This window comes from Lagenorhynchus albirostris, chromosome 5, assembly GCF_949774975.1.
Source record: "Lagenorhynchus albirostris chromosome 5, mLagAlb1.1, whole genome shotgun sequence".
NCBI lineage: Eukaryota > Metazoa > Chordata > Mammalia > Artiodactyla > Delphinidae > Lagenorhynchus > Lagenorhynchus albirostris.
In genome coordinates this window covers 14,524,367-14,541,648 of record NC_083099.1, presented here as the reverse complement: position 1 = coordinate 14,541,648, position 17,282 = coordinate 14,524,367, and the positions used below count along the sequence as shown (strand labels likewise).

The following is a 17,282-nucleotide window of genomic DNA, read 5'->3' as shown; positions in this document are numbered from 1 at the left end:
AGAACATTCTCAATTTTTCATGTGCTTTTTTTTTTATGAATTAGCTGGGAATTTTGACTTCTGTGTCTTTACTGCTCCAATATTTTGTCTAAGACTCCTAAGACATTGTCTACCCGTAGGCAGAGAAAGGCCAATATTAATTATCCATTTGTTTTGTATTTCTTTTGTTGCCTTGGTAAAATAAGTGATTGAGGAAGAAAGAGTTTTAAACAAAAATCTTTTACTTAATAAATTATCTGTTGTAGTTATATAGTATTTGGTACTTCACCTCAAGCCCCTCCTACTTCCCTTTTTAGTAGCTGTAAGAAATTGAAAGATTCAGTTTGTCTTTGAAATCAGAACAAGTAGATTATAATTCTAGCTCTGCTTCCATCAGCTGGGTGACGTGGGCAAGTTTCTTTAGGTCTCTGGGACTCAGTTTCTCCATTTGAAAAATAAGGAATGACATGTACAGTTATTGTGAAGATTAAATTATATGCCGCTTGTAAATTATAATGCTTAATACCTGACAGAAAGTTGGTACTTAATAAAAAGGGTTCTCCTTTCTTTAGTTCTTTCTTAAAAAATAAAACTAGTAAACAAGTGTTTTATACCTAGTTTAGATTAATTATGGATATATACTTAGTTTAGATTAATTTCACTTTGCTTTACCCTAGTTTTGATTCAGGATTCAGTTCCTTTTGAAGTCTTGTTTTAATTTTTTTTTTTTTTTTTTTTTTTTGCGGTTCATGGGCCTCTCACTGTTGTGGCCTCTCCCGTTGCGGAGCACAGGCTCCGGACGCACAGGTTCAGCGGCCATGGCTCATGGGCCCAGCCACTCCGCGGCATGTGGGATCCTCCTGGACCGGGGCACGAACCCGTGTCCCCTGCATCGGCAGGCGGACGCTCAACCACTGCACCACCAGGGAAGCCCTTGTTTTAAATTTTGATATTGCTTTCGTGGATTTGAAATTTGGGTCCAGGTTACAATTCATGTTGTTTCTCTTCTGTTGTGGAAAAGCTGTGGATAAAGATTATTTTATAAAGAAGAGATGGGCCCGAGGGATTAAGGAGGCTCCATAACTATCCAGGACTTAACACAGCATCTGATGTATAGAAGGCTCTTAATAAATACTAGTTGAATAATGAAGGTATTCCATCTCTTCTGTTCAGTGCATGGGCATATCTGGGTGTGCTGGTGGGCAAGTGAAAGCCTCTTTTTAGGGTTTGGTTCAGCATTGGATATTTTTTAATTGATGTATTTTTATCTGATTGTAAAAATTAAAAACACTGTATAACCATTGGAAAACACAAGTGAAAGCAAACAAGAAATGTTTTAAAAACACAGTCATAGTTCTCAGTGTTATAACTATAACTACTTTAACACAGATGTATTCTTTAAACAAAAATAGGACCTGAAATTTAATGTCACATTTCTACCTGACTACTTTTAGGACAAATATTTGTGAGCTGGCTACATTAAATCCATACTTTGAAAATCAGTCTCTGGCATTAATGAGGCAAAATGAAGTTTAATAGAAAATTCAGAATGAAATTTTGGGCAATTTTAAGGCATGTATAATTCCTAAGAATTCAAAGTTTTTAAAGGCTTTATGTTAAATAGTAACATTTAACAGCATTTTATTTATAATTCCTTCAAATCTATACTAGTACTATTTACTGAACTATTTTATTAATGAATTATTAAGTTCCCTAATGCTTCAATCCTATTCATATTGAGAACTGGATTCAATTTTCAATCATTTCTACGCTTATGTTGAAGTCTCGATTTTCTCCTCCACAGGAAGGAAACAGAATGTAATAGAAAGGAGCTGCATGCCTTCATTTGTTTGACTCCTAGCTTTTAACACAAAATTGCTGTCTACACAAGTGGTGTCAACCCCTCCTTTCACTGGCGTGTAAAAGTGAAGAGAGGCAGGGCCACAATCAGCCAATGTGGTTATTAACTCCAGGCATCTCACGTCAAAGGTGACTGAGATTCACCAACTGTCCCAGGGACGTGTGAAAACTTTGCTCTGAGGAACTCTGTGGCCAATAATAGGTTGGACTTGAGAACTTTGCTTTGAAAGTTTATGAAGATTTCCCAGGGCCGTAAGAATATGAGCTGTGAATCTAGTCCCCTCAGCTAGCATTTGTAAGCATAATTTTAAATGCTACTGGCAAATTTTAAATATCACGTATAGTTTCTCTAATAATAGTAGATTATAGGAAAGGAAATCTTGCCTTTGACTTTTAAAAAATTAAATAGTTACCTCCAAAACTCTAGGTTTGTTTCTACCTTGGTAACAGGTTTGCTGGGCTGGATCAGCTAAAAGCTTGTACATCTTCACATACTGAACTCCAGAATAGCTTAAATGCTTTTTGGTATTAAGTGCCTATTGATACACAAGATTCAGAGAAGACATAAAAGTCAAATTATCCCTTATTGCACCAGTTTTGTAATTTAAAGTTTGCTTGGAAGGTCTCTAAAATTTTTCATGCAATTGGTAGTTCAGCCTATTTTAAGAAACGCCAGGTACGTAACTCTGTGTACTAGGCTTAACATTAAAATTTCATTGTTTTCCAATGCCAATACTTATCATTATCTTTATAATTAAATCCAGTTTTCATTTATCATCCAGATCAAGCAATCAAACCAGGCAACTTTATCCTTCTCTTCACTTCCCTTTAAAAGAGTATTTGGTAGCCAAGACATGGAAACAACCTAAATGTCCATTGACAGATGAATGGATAAAGAAGAGGTGGTACATATATACAATGGAATACTACTCAGCCATAGAAAAGAATGAAATAATGTCATCTGCAGCAACATGGATGGACTTAGAGATTATCATACTAAGTAAAGCAAGTCAGACAAACACAAATACCGTATGATATCACTTATATGTAGAATCTAAAATATGACACATATAGAGAATATTGACCCTTGTAATGGTATGTTTTTTGAATTTAATTTTATTTATTTGCTTATTTATACAGCAGGTTGTAATAGTATTTTTAAATGATCATTCTTTAGTTTTCTTTTACAATTAAAGATTCAAACCCAGAATGAGAATTCTGCCCTTGTTTTTCAGCTCATCTACTCTGCACTTATACTGCTGGTAATAACAACCTTCCCAAAGGAACCCCAGGCCATTATTGCTCTCCCCTGTTCCTGTCAGTATCTGATTCAGGAAGCTTCCTTGAAAAATGTGGAAGAATGGGGTTTTCTACTTTATTATCACCACTGCCGAATATGTTACACGTGGATTGACGAAAATCTGAATGCAGTTAAAATAGCAGTCCATCTATAAAGAATACAGTTTAGGCCTTCAGGATGTAGAATTTGCAGTTGTGCAGACCTCCGTTACAAACATCAATGATAATTATGCTGTCGCTATAAAAAATATAGGAAGTGGGCTGAAACAGCCTTCCTCCTATAATATTCTACAAGTTGTTTGATAAAAGGAGCCCTTTCTATAACTTGCTTACTTGTCTCTTTCTTATAGAGGGGAAGGGAAGAAGGGGGTGGAGAGAGTGAGATAATGAGAGGATGGTCCATGGGTGTGTGGGGGACATAGTTCTTTATTGTATAAATGTATTACAGTATATAAGAAATAGTAATGTTAGCCAGCCTCCACAAGGATCTACCATAAATGTAATCAGAGGCAGGGACAGAGAGAGGGAACTGAGACAAGTTACACGGTCTCAGTGATGGGACAATGCCAGCCCATTCTTTTCTTTCTTAGGGAGCTCAAGTCAAACATTAAGTGGAAGGCCCCCAAGCTTAGTCACCACGTGATGACTTGACTGTCAGTGTGATCTCTCTCCTCACTTCCTTCCACCCCATGGGGAGTCCTCACATCCCTTGGAACTCTATGCCTGCTGGGTTATGGAAAGATAGACACATTTCAGGGCTCCAGCGCAGGGTCTCCTGTCCTCCTGAGTCATTCCTGCTTCCCCTCAGGCCGGCTGATTTGCCTCCCTAGGAATGTGGCAGGCGGTGAGCCAGTGGCAAAGCTTCCCTTCTCCGCATCACCAGGCAGAGAGGAGAGAGCCAACTCCACAGCTTCCGGTCCCACTTTCCTCTGGGATAATTCCTCCTCACTCTGTTTCAAATGTAATTAGAGTTTATCCGCTCTGTTCCCAATGTTAACACTTTTCTGAGCAGGTAAATCAGGTAATTCTTCTCACCAGCTGCTGCTTCCTGCTGAGTCAAGTCCTCCTGGAAGGCTGCATTTCCTGTTGAAGGCCTGATGAGAGGTGCTGTTTACAATGAGTCCAGTTCATAAATAGCTCCTCCAGCTGAGACCATTTGTCTGAGGGATATTTCCATCAGTTACCATTGGAACCTGAAGTATTTTCACTGCAGTATGCTGTAATCTCCTGCAGCATTAGGGGAAAAAAAGCAAAAAAAAGAAAATATATATATATACATTTTTTTAGAAATCTCTGTAGTTTCACCAATAGGAGGTAGCCTCCCTCTAAATGAGCGAGACTCAGCAGGCCTGGCACAGCTAACCTTGATTCTTCCTAGCTGGTTTCCCATTGCTGCTTCTTGCCCAGCCTCCTTTCTGTTTTTGACCTGGCCTCCTCTTTTATGTTCACTTATTTCATTACTTGAAAGGAAACAGCAGAACCTGGAAACTGTAGTCCAGTCATGCTCCTGGACTCCTGTCTCGCCCTGTGGTCTCTTTTGATCTAAATTTCTTTCTCGCTGTTACAAATGTGGCAGCTGAGAAGCCTGGGGAATCTGAAATAAACCAAGGGATTGTATGAGGATGTGTTTGTAAGGGTATGAAACCAGGTGTGTCCCCCACATCACTGTCTGATCTCAGGTTGGCGGCAATTGTAGACGGCGCAGCCTCCCTCCCCAGAGGTTTTTATGGCCACACAGAAGTGTGAGTTCCTACATTTAATTACAACATACGGTGAGTTGCAACATGCTCTGGTGCTGATTTTAACACTTGTGAGGCAATTGGAGGATTGTCCATTCTTATTTAATTGCCTCACGGCTGGAGAAGAAGTATTGCCACAAGCTGGTTTCATAATGAAAGGCTACTGCCGGGATACTCTGGTTTAGGCTGGCCTGCTTTTCTTGGGCAAAGACAACATGCACTCCAGCCTGCCTTTGTAATACTATGTTTGATATACTGGTCTTCTGTATTTTTTGCTTTCTCAGCTAGCTCTTTAAAAAAAAAGTCAAATTTTAGAAGAAATGGAGTTTAAATTGGAAAATGGCCATACACTATTCAGGTAGAGAGGGCATGTGTAGCATCCTATTACATACACCTATACAATTTTATACATTTCATATACATATTTTTATTTGAATTCTTATGAGTGGCTACCTTTTTCTTAAATCTCAATTCATTCATAAAGATGTTAGCACTTTTTTATGCCAAACATTAAGGGTTTTAAATTTCATATTTCGTAATTGGTTTTTTCATATTGTGTATTTCATATTGTGTGCTTAAAAACATATTTTGAGTTTGTGTTTATACACTATTTTCAAGCTGAGCCATTTTGAAGACCTCCAAGATACAACTTATATTTTCATTTGGAATTATAATGATTTTCAACTCACTTAAAATACTAGATTTTTTTTTTTTTTTTTTCCCCCGGTACACGGGCCTCGCCCTGTTGTGGCCTCTCCCGTTGCGGAGCACAGGCTCTGGACGCGCAGGCTCAGCAGCCATGGCTCACGGGCCCAGCCGCTCCGCGGCATGTGGGATCTTCCCGGACCGGGGCACGAACCCATGTCCCTTGCATCAGCAGGCAGACTCTCAACCACTGCGCCACCAGGGAAGCCCGATACTAGATTTTTAATTGAATTGATTTGTTTTGCAGACTAATTTCATGTGGTAATTAAAATGTTTCCTTTATACACACTTCAGCACATTTTGTTGCTATGTATTCATTTCTCACATCTACCTAATCCTGGAAAAAAGAAAAAAAAAATCAAGCACATAGTATTTCCATTCTGGATGAGACCTAATGTCTTTTCAGTGCTGATTCTGTTTCCTACTAAACCAGGAGATGTGTTTTAGAAGGACATGATTGACCTCCATGATGTCAACTTCAAAACGCAATCTAGAGCTTCCCTGGTGGCGCAGTGGTTGAGAGTCCGCCAGCCAATGCAGGGGACACGGGTTCGTGCCCTGGTCCGGGAAGATCCCACATGCCGCGGAGTGGCTGGGCCTGTGAGCCATGGCCGCTGAGCCTGTGCTCCGCAGCCGGAGAGGCCACGACAGTGAGAGGCCCGCGTACCGCAAAAAAAAACTCCCCAAAAAACACGCAATCTACCATTCCCCACTAAAAGGAATGAGGACTCCTTGAAAACGGCCGATTCCTGGGCAGCGGCAGTGAGAGTACACCATGAGCCTGAGATTTTTTTTTAATGCCAGAAATAGGGAAGTGCTCAAAAAATGATGAGAACATGTCAGAAGTTCATGGAAGCCAGCTTGAATGAGTTCCCACAGGCCAAATATAGGACAATTTGGGCATGAGAGAGAGAGAAAAATAAAAAAGAGAGAGTTACATTAATGGAAAATAGTTGAATAAAGCAAGAATTCATGGGTCCAAACTGTTAATAAATAAATAAGGAATAAAATAAAGCTGTTCCTTACTGCCAGGTAGATAGAGTAGGCTAATAGATAAATAAAATGTAAATTAATCACCATTTTGCAACCATCCCAGTGAAATTGATTCAAGCTAGAATGATCAATAGGCTAAACCTAGGGGAGGAAATTTGATTAGGAACAATATATTTACATAGTTTCAAACTGTCTCTTCACAAATTACTTAATAATTATAAAAGGGAAAATAGTGTACAGTGAAATGGCATAACATCTTAAACAAGTAGATCTACGTTAACCTAACCAATAAGAGGGAAAGTTACATCCAGTTCCTCCAAATTTGAAACCATGAGAAAGACACATCCATCATGTAGCAACCCAACTAAAAATGGGTACTCTGAATTTAATCACCAGGAAACAACAGAGAAACCAGAATCTTAATCAGTATGAAATACCTGGCCTGTATTCATCAGAAATGCCAATGGTATGAAAGACAGAGGAGGGCTGAGGAACAGTTCCAAATTAAATAAGACTAAAAAGACATGATAAAATGCAGTATGACATCCTAGACAATATCATGAATTAGGGAAAAAAACTAAAAAGGATATTATTTGTACAATTGATAAAGTTGAAATATAGACTTTAAAGTGTTATATCAATGTTAAGTGTCCTGAATTTGTTAATTGTCCTGTTACTATGTAAAAGAAAAATCCTGTTCCTAGGAAACAAACTCAAGTGTGGAGGGATAAAGGGGCATGATGTGTGCAATGTACTCTCACATGGATAAGAAAAACTATGTATATTTTTAAAAGTGTAACATATAATAGATCTATGATAGATAAATAGATGTAGATAGATGGATACGTAGATGAGAGAGAAATGTTAAAATCTGCTAAATCTTGGTAGACAGTAATCAGGTGTTTGTACTGTTTTTACAACTTTTCTGTAAGTTTGAAATGGCTTCAAATACAAATTTAAAAGAAAAAAATACAGAAGAGAAACAATAAGCCAACTCATTTTTATAGAAAGCTTGCTGTAGCCCAATTCATCTGTAAAAGCAGAGAGGAGCTAAGAGACATGGAACTTCCCATTAGAATTTGTAAATATACTTGAGAAGACTACATTAGCATATAAAACAATTAAATCAATGGATCTTACATAATAAAATAGTTACAACTATTTATTGAATAAACCTTTATAAGTTAAGAATGCACATCTATTTACACCATGGACATTCCCTGATCATATGAAACTACAGGGTTCTAACTTTTTTCCTGAAATCGCATAGATTCAATTTATTATCTGGACCTGTTTATCATACAGTTGACTTTTTTAATATAAATTTATTTATTCATTTATTTTTGTCTGCGTTGGGTCTTTGTTGCTGCACGCGGGCTTTCTCTAGTCGCAGAGAGCGGGGGCTGCTCTTTGTTGCGGTACACGGGCTTCTCATTGCGGTGGCTTCTCTTGCTGCGGAGCACGGGCTCTAGGTGCGTGGGCCTCAGTAGTTGTGGCATGCGGGCTCAGTAGTCATGGCTTTCAGTCTCTAGAGTGCAGGGTGGGTCAGTAGTTGTGGCGCACAGGCTTAGTTGCTCCATGGCATGTGGGATCTTCCCAGACCAGGGCTCGAACCCTTGTCCCCTGCATTGGCAGGCGGATTCTTAACCGCTGCGCCACCAGGGAAGCCCCATACAGTTGACTTTTGAGTAACAGGGCTGGGGAGAGGGGTGGTTGGGGGTGCTGACCTGGACACAGTTGAAAATCCAAGTGTAGCTACAGTCAGCACTCCGTATACCTGGTTCTGCATCCACAGGTTCAGCCGACCATGGATTATGTAGTACTGTAGTACATATTTATTGAAAAAATTCCACATATAAGTGGACCTAGCAGTTGAAACACATGTTTTTCAAGGGTCAACTGTATTATTATTATTATTTGGCCATTTCTTTATTTATGTAGCAGAAAAACATTACCCTAGGACTCAGGACACTTAGTTTTAGGACTAATTTGTCATTTCATTGCCATTGACTTTATCAAGTCAGTTAATTTTGTATGGCCTCAGTTTCCTCACCTATGAAAAGGGGAAGGTGAGCTCAAGTCTTTTCAACTTTAAAGGCCTATGATTCTACATGGGATGGAAACTATGAGAACTGCACAGAGCAGAAAGCTGATGAAAGTAACTGGACATATTAAGTATGTTTTGATGATTTGCAGTTAGGATGCATAAGCAAATGGCCAAACTTCTGTAGAAGCTACACACTTTGATGATAAAAACACTTTTATTTCCCCCAGTACTCCCATACCTTTGTTTTGATATTCGTGGCAAAGCTGCTGTGAGATAGAGAGTGTACATCATCAATCCAATTTTTCAGGAAACAAAACAGATCCTGAGAGGTGACCTTTATATCTGTAAATAATATTAATATTTCTTTCTTGGTCTGTCAACTTCAGAAATTTGTATTCATAATCACATAAAATGAGGAGATTAAATGCCCCCTATGCTTTCTTCCATCTCTACTCTATTTACATGTCCCAACTTTTTACACTGTCAATGTTTCTATCACTTGGGTTGTTCTAAATGGTTGATTACTCTACACTTTGCCAATAGGCTGAGTGAAAAATAATTTTTTAATAAAAAGCTTTTTTACTATTATATAATGCGAGTATTATTACTTAAGGTACAAAGTAGTATGATTAGACCCATAAAGGAGGAAATATAGCCTTGTGTTAATTAACCTATGCTAGTTGAAGAAGAATATTCCAAGTGTCAAGGTCAAATTGATTCTTCTCTTTCAATGTATTAAATATCACACAGCATTATAGTTTTTTTTAATATTTAGGCCATGATTTCTTTATATATCATGTTTGTTGTTTGGAAATTCTAATTAAATACTTTTCTTGTGGACAGAATTGTAGTATGCTTTCATCTTGTCAAAGATCATTCAGTTTATTAATAATATTTCCTACAGGAATCTTCCAACGTGAGGACTTACTCCTCAGAGCTTTCTGATTTCCTGTTGCTCTTTGGACTGTTGATTTTCTAAGCCTGCTGAACCACTTTTATCTAATTATTTTTCATAGATTTCTTTTTTCATGGCTGTCATGTTCACCTTTTTCTTGGCTTCCATGACCTTATTTTTGCTGGATTATTTTTTCTTTTTGCTCTAATACATCCCCCAATATTTTTTTTTCCAGAAAGTATGCATGGGAGATAAAATTTTCTCAGCTCTTGAACGTCTAAAAATGTCTTTTGGACTTGAAAAATAATTTAGATAGGTATATAATTCTAGTTTCAAAGGAATTCCCTCTCAGAACTTTTAAAGCATTTTCTGTTATCTTCTAGTGACCAGTTTTGTTGGGGAGGAGATTAACACCAGTCTGATTCTCATTTCTTTATAGATAACTTGTTTCTTCTCAGAAATGTTTAGGCTCTTATCTTTGACATAGTGAAGTTTCAGAAAAGTTGCCGAGGTGTGGATTTTTTTTTTCCATGTATCATTTTGTGATCCCTTTAAAGTTAAATCATTCATTTAGTTATTAAAAATAGAGAGGCTACTCCTTATGTACCAGGCGCCTAGAACAGGAGCCTTAGCCCTTCACAGACAAGTTATTCAATTTCTTTAGAGAATACTTCTTTGGTTTTAGTTTAATTAGGGGACACATCACCCCTACATGTAGATGTGGGAGTAGAGAGCAGGGGGAAGATGGACTCTTGTAGTTTTTCTGTACACATTAAACTAATACCCTTGATTTTTCATTCATGTTCCCCTGGAATTCTTGCCAGTTCCAAGCTTTGAGCTTCCAGCTTTCTTCTGTGTAATTTCTTAGTTGTAAATTCTTTGGCTTCTGTTTATAACAGTGAAATCTAACTTTTATTGAGCTGTGTTCCAGGAAGTATCCTAGTGCTTCATGTAACTTGGTCAACCTACACAACAACCCAGTGCCATAGGTCCTATGATTTTTCACATTTTAAATAAGCAAACAGTTGCTCAAAGTCATACAGCTTATGACTCACGGAGCTGACATTTGAATCCAGACAGTCTATGATCCCATCCTCTGCATATCGTGGACAAATATATAGAAATCTTTCATTCCCTGATATGGGGATTTATTATGAATTTATTTCCTTTATATATATTTTTAAACAGGTATTTCAGTGGAATGTGAGGTGGGAAGGCAGAGAAGGAAATTCATGTGTCTGTCTCCAACATTTAACTGAAATCTGTCCATACCTCCTGAATGCCAAATGCACAAATGCTGCTGATCAAATCTGGGTCTGGGTAGTTGCTTCTGCTGTGAGTTTCTGAGAGCCAAAATGGCAGACAGTGAGTAGCCAGAGCCCTTACTTTTAGAGGTAAGACTAACTGTGGTCACTCTTTCCCATTGCTTTAATTACCTTCCGGTGACACAGCTGGAATGACATCTTGCTGATAGAACCTAAAGATACAGGTGAATTTCTCCACTTCCTGCCATGCTCATTTCTCTGATTGGGCTGGTCAAGGGCTGGTAGGTGGAAGGAGGCAGACCACCAAGGGAAGGTGGCACTGGGACTGGAGGAAGGAGGAAGTGAAGAATGGAATTTGTGTGGGAAGCTAGGCTTGGCTTCTGCTCCCTGCTAATTACTAAATGTGTCTAATGTGTCACGTGTTGGTCTAGGTATTCCATGTATATCATTCTGTTTAATTTTTATAATGACCTTGTAGCAAAGGTATTATTATGCCCATTTTATAGATTAGGGCACTAGGTTTAGAGAGGTTAAGAATTTTGTTCCAGGTTACACAGGCAATATGTTCAGCTGGCTTTCAAGCCCATGTCAGTTCTACTCTGCCGTGCTGTCTCTTAACTCCCTAGGGGAGTATTTGGAATGGAGCTGGTATTTTTGCATGCTCACCCTTCCTCCTTCTCTCTTGATACAACACTCTTAGGCTCACACATACACATACACTCATGCACACATGAATTAACTAATTCAGTATTTATTGAGCAGTTATGTACCAGGTGTTTGGTAGAGTCAAGTGATTGATGTACGCCCTTCCATATGTCAAATCATGCTTGTCAAGCACACTGTGATGTAACTCTCTAAGGGGTGGAAGGAGCGGGTGTGGAATCTGTGTTCAGATAGGTGGCTGCCTGTAGATCAGGACTGGAAGGGCTGCAGAAGAGGCCTTTGCAGAAGAAAAGCTCTTTCTCATCTACCACTGTGCCTGCAATTCTGACTCTAGACATTGGTTCCCTGGAGGTGAGATATTTTGCCAAGTTATGAAGCAAACCACCTTGTTAGGGGTCCTTAATCACCTTCGTGTGAATTAAATTTATGGGATTTCTCCAAAATGATAGTGTGATGGTTCACACAAGTTACTTATATCCCTGTATCCCTTTGCAGTGGAATTTTTGCCATGACTCCCATCAAAAAATTGAGTTTATTTCTCTATCCTTTGAACCTGGGCTTGGACAGCTAACTTTCTTTGGCTGATGGGACATTAGAAAATGTGGTGCAAGGGCTTGAAAAGTGCTTCCAGTAGGGTTTTCCTTCTCCTGCTGCTAGGGACCTTTCTGTCACCATGTGGACAGACATCCTTGAGGATGAGAGACCACATGAAGAAAGGCCTTAAGCATCCCAGGTGTCCTGGCTGTAACCCCAGACATGAGAGGGAGGCCGTTTTAGAGCATTCAGCCCCAAATGAGCTGGCCTAATCCAGAAGAGCTAGCCAGATCACGCACAGGATTGTGATACATTATAGATGGTTGTTTTAAGTCAGATTTTGTGTTGTTTTGTTATGGGACAAAAACCTAACTGATGATAGATAGCTAGATGGATAGGTAGTAGAGGTAGGTTGGGGAAGGGGGAGTGAAACAGAAAGGGAAAGGGAGCGAGAGAAAAAGGCCTATATTTGTGCAACTGGAGGGCTGTGAAATCTTGGGTAGAGACAGGGGAGCCCCTGGGGAGAGTGAACTACAGAAAAGGAGGAAGAGAATACTTCCTCATAGTTGATCGTTTTATAATTCCCAAGAAGAAACATTTAAAGCATGAACACTTCACCTAAATGTCAGGGTTTTGCTGTAATTTGAACAATCCAAAAGTAATCTGACACTCTTGTTTACTTTTTATTTAATAGTCCAGCAGAGATAAATCATTTCTCAACAGAGTCATTGAGTTGCATGTTGACCCAGAACTCAGTCTAAATACAGCCCTTATCTAAAACTGTGAAACATCAGAAGGGGAAGCCGACTCAACTTGTTCTCTGGCAAACTCCTGCCACCTTGTTTTAACATCCCACTGTGTTAAAGAACGGCAGACCCTGATGTTTTGATTCAGTATCACACTCTCAGTTGGATAATCCTCTTTCTCCCTCCTCTGCCCTCACATATAATGCTTTCTTTCTCTTCCACAATGTAAATAACCTACTCTGCAGTCTGGTTACTTGAATGGATGTTTGTTTCAGAGACTTTAAGCTTTCTGAGGGCAGGGACCTTATTTTATTCATTCATTCTTCTATTAATTTATTTATGTAGGGAATGTTTATTGTGGAATGATGATTCATTCCTGCTTTCAAGGATCTGATTATCTAGTAGAAGAGGAAAAATCATATATCAGTTTGTAAAGAACGTGTAACCTTAACATTGAGTCCTGGCAAAACGTTGTGAGCACAGAGAAGAAAGCATCGCCTTGGCCCCTCCTGCACCTGTATCCTAATTTGTCTTCCTGCTTCTATACCTGACCCCCTAAAACCCAATGTGCACTCAACAGCCAGAGAGGTTTATTAAACTATATTAGATTCTATCAGTCCTCTGCTTTAAATTTTCAATTTAAACTTCTTACAGGCCTTACAAAGCCAGTGGGGTCTGGTGGCTGCCTTGCCCTCTGGCAGCACCTCAGTCACGCTGGCTTCTTTCAGTTCTTGGGAACCAGGCTTGCTCTCTAGCTTAGCGCCTTTGAATGAATGGTTCCTGGCTCTGCACAACTGGCTCCTTCTTGTCATTCAGAGTTCAGCTTAAGTGACTGGATTCCTGACATCCAGTGTCACTGAATGTCATATGGCCTGCCTAACCCTAACCATAATGAGTTAGCAACTCCCCTCCTGCCTTCTTCTTTCCTTCCTCCCACTGCCCTTCCCTTGCTCCCTTACTTCTTTCCTTCCTTCCCTCCCTCATCCATGCTTTCTTTTTTTTCTTTCATAACTTTGTCTCTCTTTCTGCAGTAAAATGAAAGTTTCATCAGAACAGTGACCTTCTTCCCTCTCCCATCTCCCCGTTTCTGCCTCATAATAAGTGTTCAGTAAATACTCTTTGAGTGTATGAACAGATGAATAGAATTCTGAATGCTACAAGCACTCCCTGGGTGGAACAGAGGGGGAGAAAAGAGAAAAGAGCACCTTATTCAAAGACACATAACAAGGGACTTCCCTGGTGGTGCAGTGTTTAAGAATCCTCCTGCCAATGCAGGGGACACAGGTTCGAGCCCTGATCCGGGAAGATCCCACATGTCATGAAGCAACTGAGCCTGTGCGCCACAGCTACTGAGCCTGTGCTCTACAGCCCATGAGCCACAACTACTGAAGCCCGCGCGCCTAGAGGCTGTGCTCTGCAACAAGAGAAGCCACTGCAATGGGAAGCCTGCGCACTGCAACGAAGAGTAGCCCCTGCTCGCCGCAACTAGAGAAAGCCCATGTGCAGCAACGAAGACCCAACACAGCCAAAAATAAATACATTTATTAAAAAAAAAAAAGACACATAACAAGGACCAAGCGCGCCAAAAGTATTCAGGCACGGTCAGAACACAGGGTATGAGCTGAGCTTGGAGAGAGCAGGAAAATAAAAGGAGGTGAGAACTGAAAGGTTATATATAATAACACACAGGAATGCCGACTTCTGCCACTTTCTGACAGCAGGAAGAGAGGGAAGTGGCCTTGACGAAAGATACTGACAAATTTGGTCTGCTGTAATGACTTATTTCAGAGTTTTAACTTGAATTGGAAATGTACTACTGAACTTGGCCAGTTGTGAGAAACATCTGTATAATCATTTTGTGTCACTTATTCATTTGACTCTTCAAATCACTGTAAGCAGCAGCTTCATTTATGATTTTTTTTGTTTTTGCTTGAGCTTTGTTTATTATTTGTGAGGTTTCAAAACACTTTGGGGAGACAGTGAAAAGGCTTTCATTCATTTTGATAACTTCCTCATTTGTAAAATGGGAACAATAATAATGCTTATCTCAAAGAGTATTTGTAAGACTTAAGTGACTTAAAATATATAAAGTGCTTAGGGCAGTTCTTAATGTAATAATTGTTAGCCTTTATCATCATGATAATCATTTGCTGCTCTCATGAAGAGAAACATAATGTAACTTTATTGAAGCAATTTTACACTAGGTTCAAAACACTGCTGTAGATGTGTTTACATTTTGCTGGAGAGACACTGCCGTTTTGCATTGTGAAGGCGTTGCTTGATAATGATGATTGATATCATTTCTTGCGTGTTTTTTAAACAGAGTATAAATGAGGACCACTCAATTAACTGTGTCAAGCCCACTGTTTAAGAACAGTGCGAGGGCCAGAATATACCAGGCAGATACTGCATAAAAGTGAAAAGAGAAATCTCAACAGAAACAGTGCTCTCTAGGATGAATAGAGCATGTTTTCCTGGCAGCCGGGTCCTGACGTTTTAATCCATTTGGCGAGCCCACCGTAGTGGCCCAGACTCTGTCTGTGGCTCTAGCCCTGCTCCCCAAGATTCTAGGCTCCTTGTGGCCTGTGGTTCTGCAACTCAGCTGGTCGGGAGGGCAGGAAGGAAGGGTGGACCCGCTTGACATTTCCTGTCTTGCTGTGAGTCACTGATACCAAGTACTTTTCTTGCACTTCTCTGCCTACTATCCGGAGAGCAGGAATGCAGCCACAAAAGTCAAACCGGAACCATCCTCTGCATCATGATAACGGCTCTCACACGGTAAACTAGTGTGGTCTGCACCGACATCAGGGGGCACACCCTCCCTGTGCAGGCAAGGAACTGAAGGATGGGCTCGCCATTACATTATCCTTTGTGAGAAGAGGATGGTGACACTTAGGAGAAAGAAAATCCTCCTGTATCACTTTGGTGCAGTGGAAAGGAGTCTCATTTTGGAGAAGGAAGACAAAATTTCCAGTTCTGACTCGGCTGGGAAAGATTGTAAGCCCGTCTCACACCTGCTTCCCTTCTACTCCCTGCCTGCCTGCCTGCATTGCCAACAAACTGAAGTTGAATATGGGGTTTTAAGATTCCTGTAAGTAAATGCCTTAAAAATAAAAATTTTAAAGTAATTCTTGCTTGTGGAGTATAACGTGAACGGGATTAATCTTTGTAGGAAAAGTCTGTCGGGGGGCATGATGACAGTTGTACTACTTAACTGCTAAGCTTGCTGGGAGGATCAGTAATAATAATAATAATAGCTACTGAGCACTTGTCTTACATTGGATATTATACTTTATATACATTATTGCTATTCCTCACAACACCCCACAACAAGCACCCCATTCTACCAGCTGCCTTGAAATGGGATGATGTATACGATAATGCTTTGAAAATAGTAGTCATTAAATAAAAGTATTTTTATATAAAGGTATAATTAACATTAGTAAAAATTCCAGGGGCAATATTTTACTTAGGTTACAAAGAGCATGAGCTATGGAGTTACACACAACTAGGTTCAAACACCATTTTACCCCATAGCTATTGCTAAGTCTCTCTGGGCCTCAATTTCCTCCTCTGCAAAATGGGTACAATAACAGCTACCTCTTATGATTATAGCAATCACAAGGACTATTTGTAAGAATTCCACATCTTTGTATTTGACGCAATAGGTTCACCCCAAATATGGACTCCCCTTTCTTTTCCATTTTTCCTCAAGGTAATAGAAATAAGACAAAGATCTTTAGAATCATTAATTAGGTATTTGAAAATTTTTCAGAGTGCCTACAGCAATACTGAGGAAGAGGAAGGACAAGTATAAGAAAGAGGAATAACAGAATAGTATAAATGAAGGAGTTTGCTGACCATGAGGAAAATAGTCTGATTGTTCTCATAAAGTGTATTTGGAAGTAACTTTGTATCAGAGACTTGAAAAAAAGTTGTGATGGAAGAGGAATTATTAAAAATGCATTTTATTTTCTTTAACACTGTCTGATCATAACAATATAACTTGATTCTAGGGTTCTGGTAGGGAAGTTGTTATGAATTCAGTTGTAGGAATGAATTTAAATTGCTAGTCATTGAGTAGCTGCCTCAGAAACCAGAAACCTGGCCTGTCATACTGAGTATTCACTGGAGGAGAGAGATTAAGCTGTATAGTGGTCACTGCTGTGCAGTAGAGAATTAGATATTTTCAATATTTTACTTTGTTCACACAATTAAACTTTTTATCCATGAGAGCTGGATCAGTTCTCAAGATGGTAACTATTTTATTAAACAAACAGCTCCTTTTCTCAATCTCTTGCTAACTTTACACTTCAGAGTAGAAAATAACAAGTCAGTATCTTTTCTATATCAGTGCAGGTTAGATTCAGTACACTTCATGATATTCTCTACTTTTCATGGACACTTTTATGAATGTGGAGTTTGTTAGTACACTTGAAAGACTGCTTGTGTTGAAAGAAAAACAGTCTTGAGAACTATCTCAGCAAACACACCGGCACCACCCTGTTATATGCCTGAAGCATCATAGTTTTCTGTTCAGGCAAGCTTTGTAGAGAT

The 17,282-nt window shown here is 39.4% G+C and overlaps 1 long non-coding RNA gene across 1 annotated transcript in view; it reads left to right on the top strand.

The window, feature by feature from the left end:
• Window positions 1-12,463: 12,463 nt before the first annotated feature.
• The window catches only part of LOC132520850 (uncharacterized), a 42,717-nt gene continuing 37,898 nt past the window's right edge, over window positions 12,464-17,282 (top strand). Inside the window, exon 1 of the long non-coding RNA XR_009540625.1 lies at window positions 12,464-15,816. This is a non-coding gene — a long non-coding RNA (uncharacterized LOC132520850). The remainder of the gene's footprint in view (window positions 15,817-17,282) is intronic.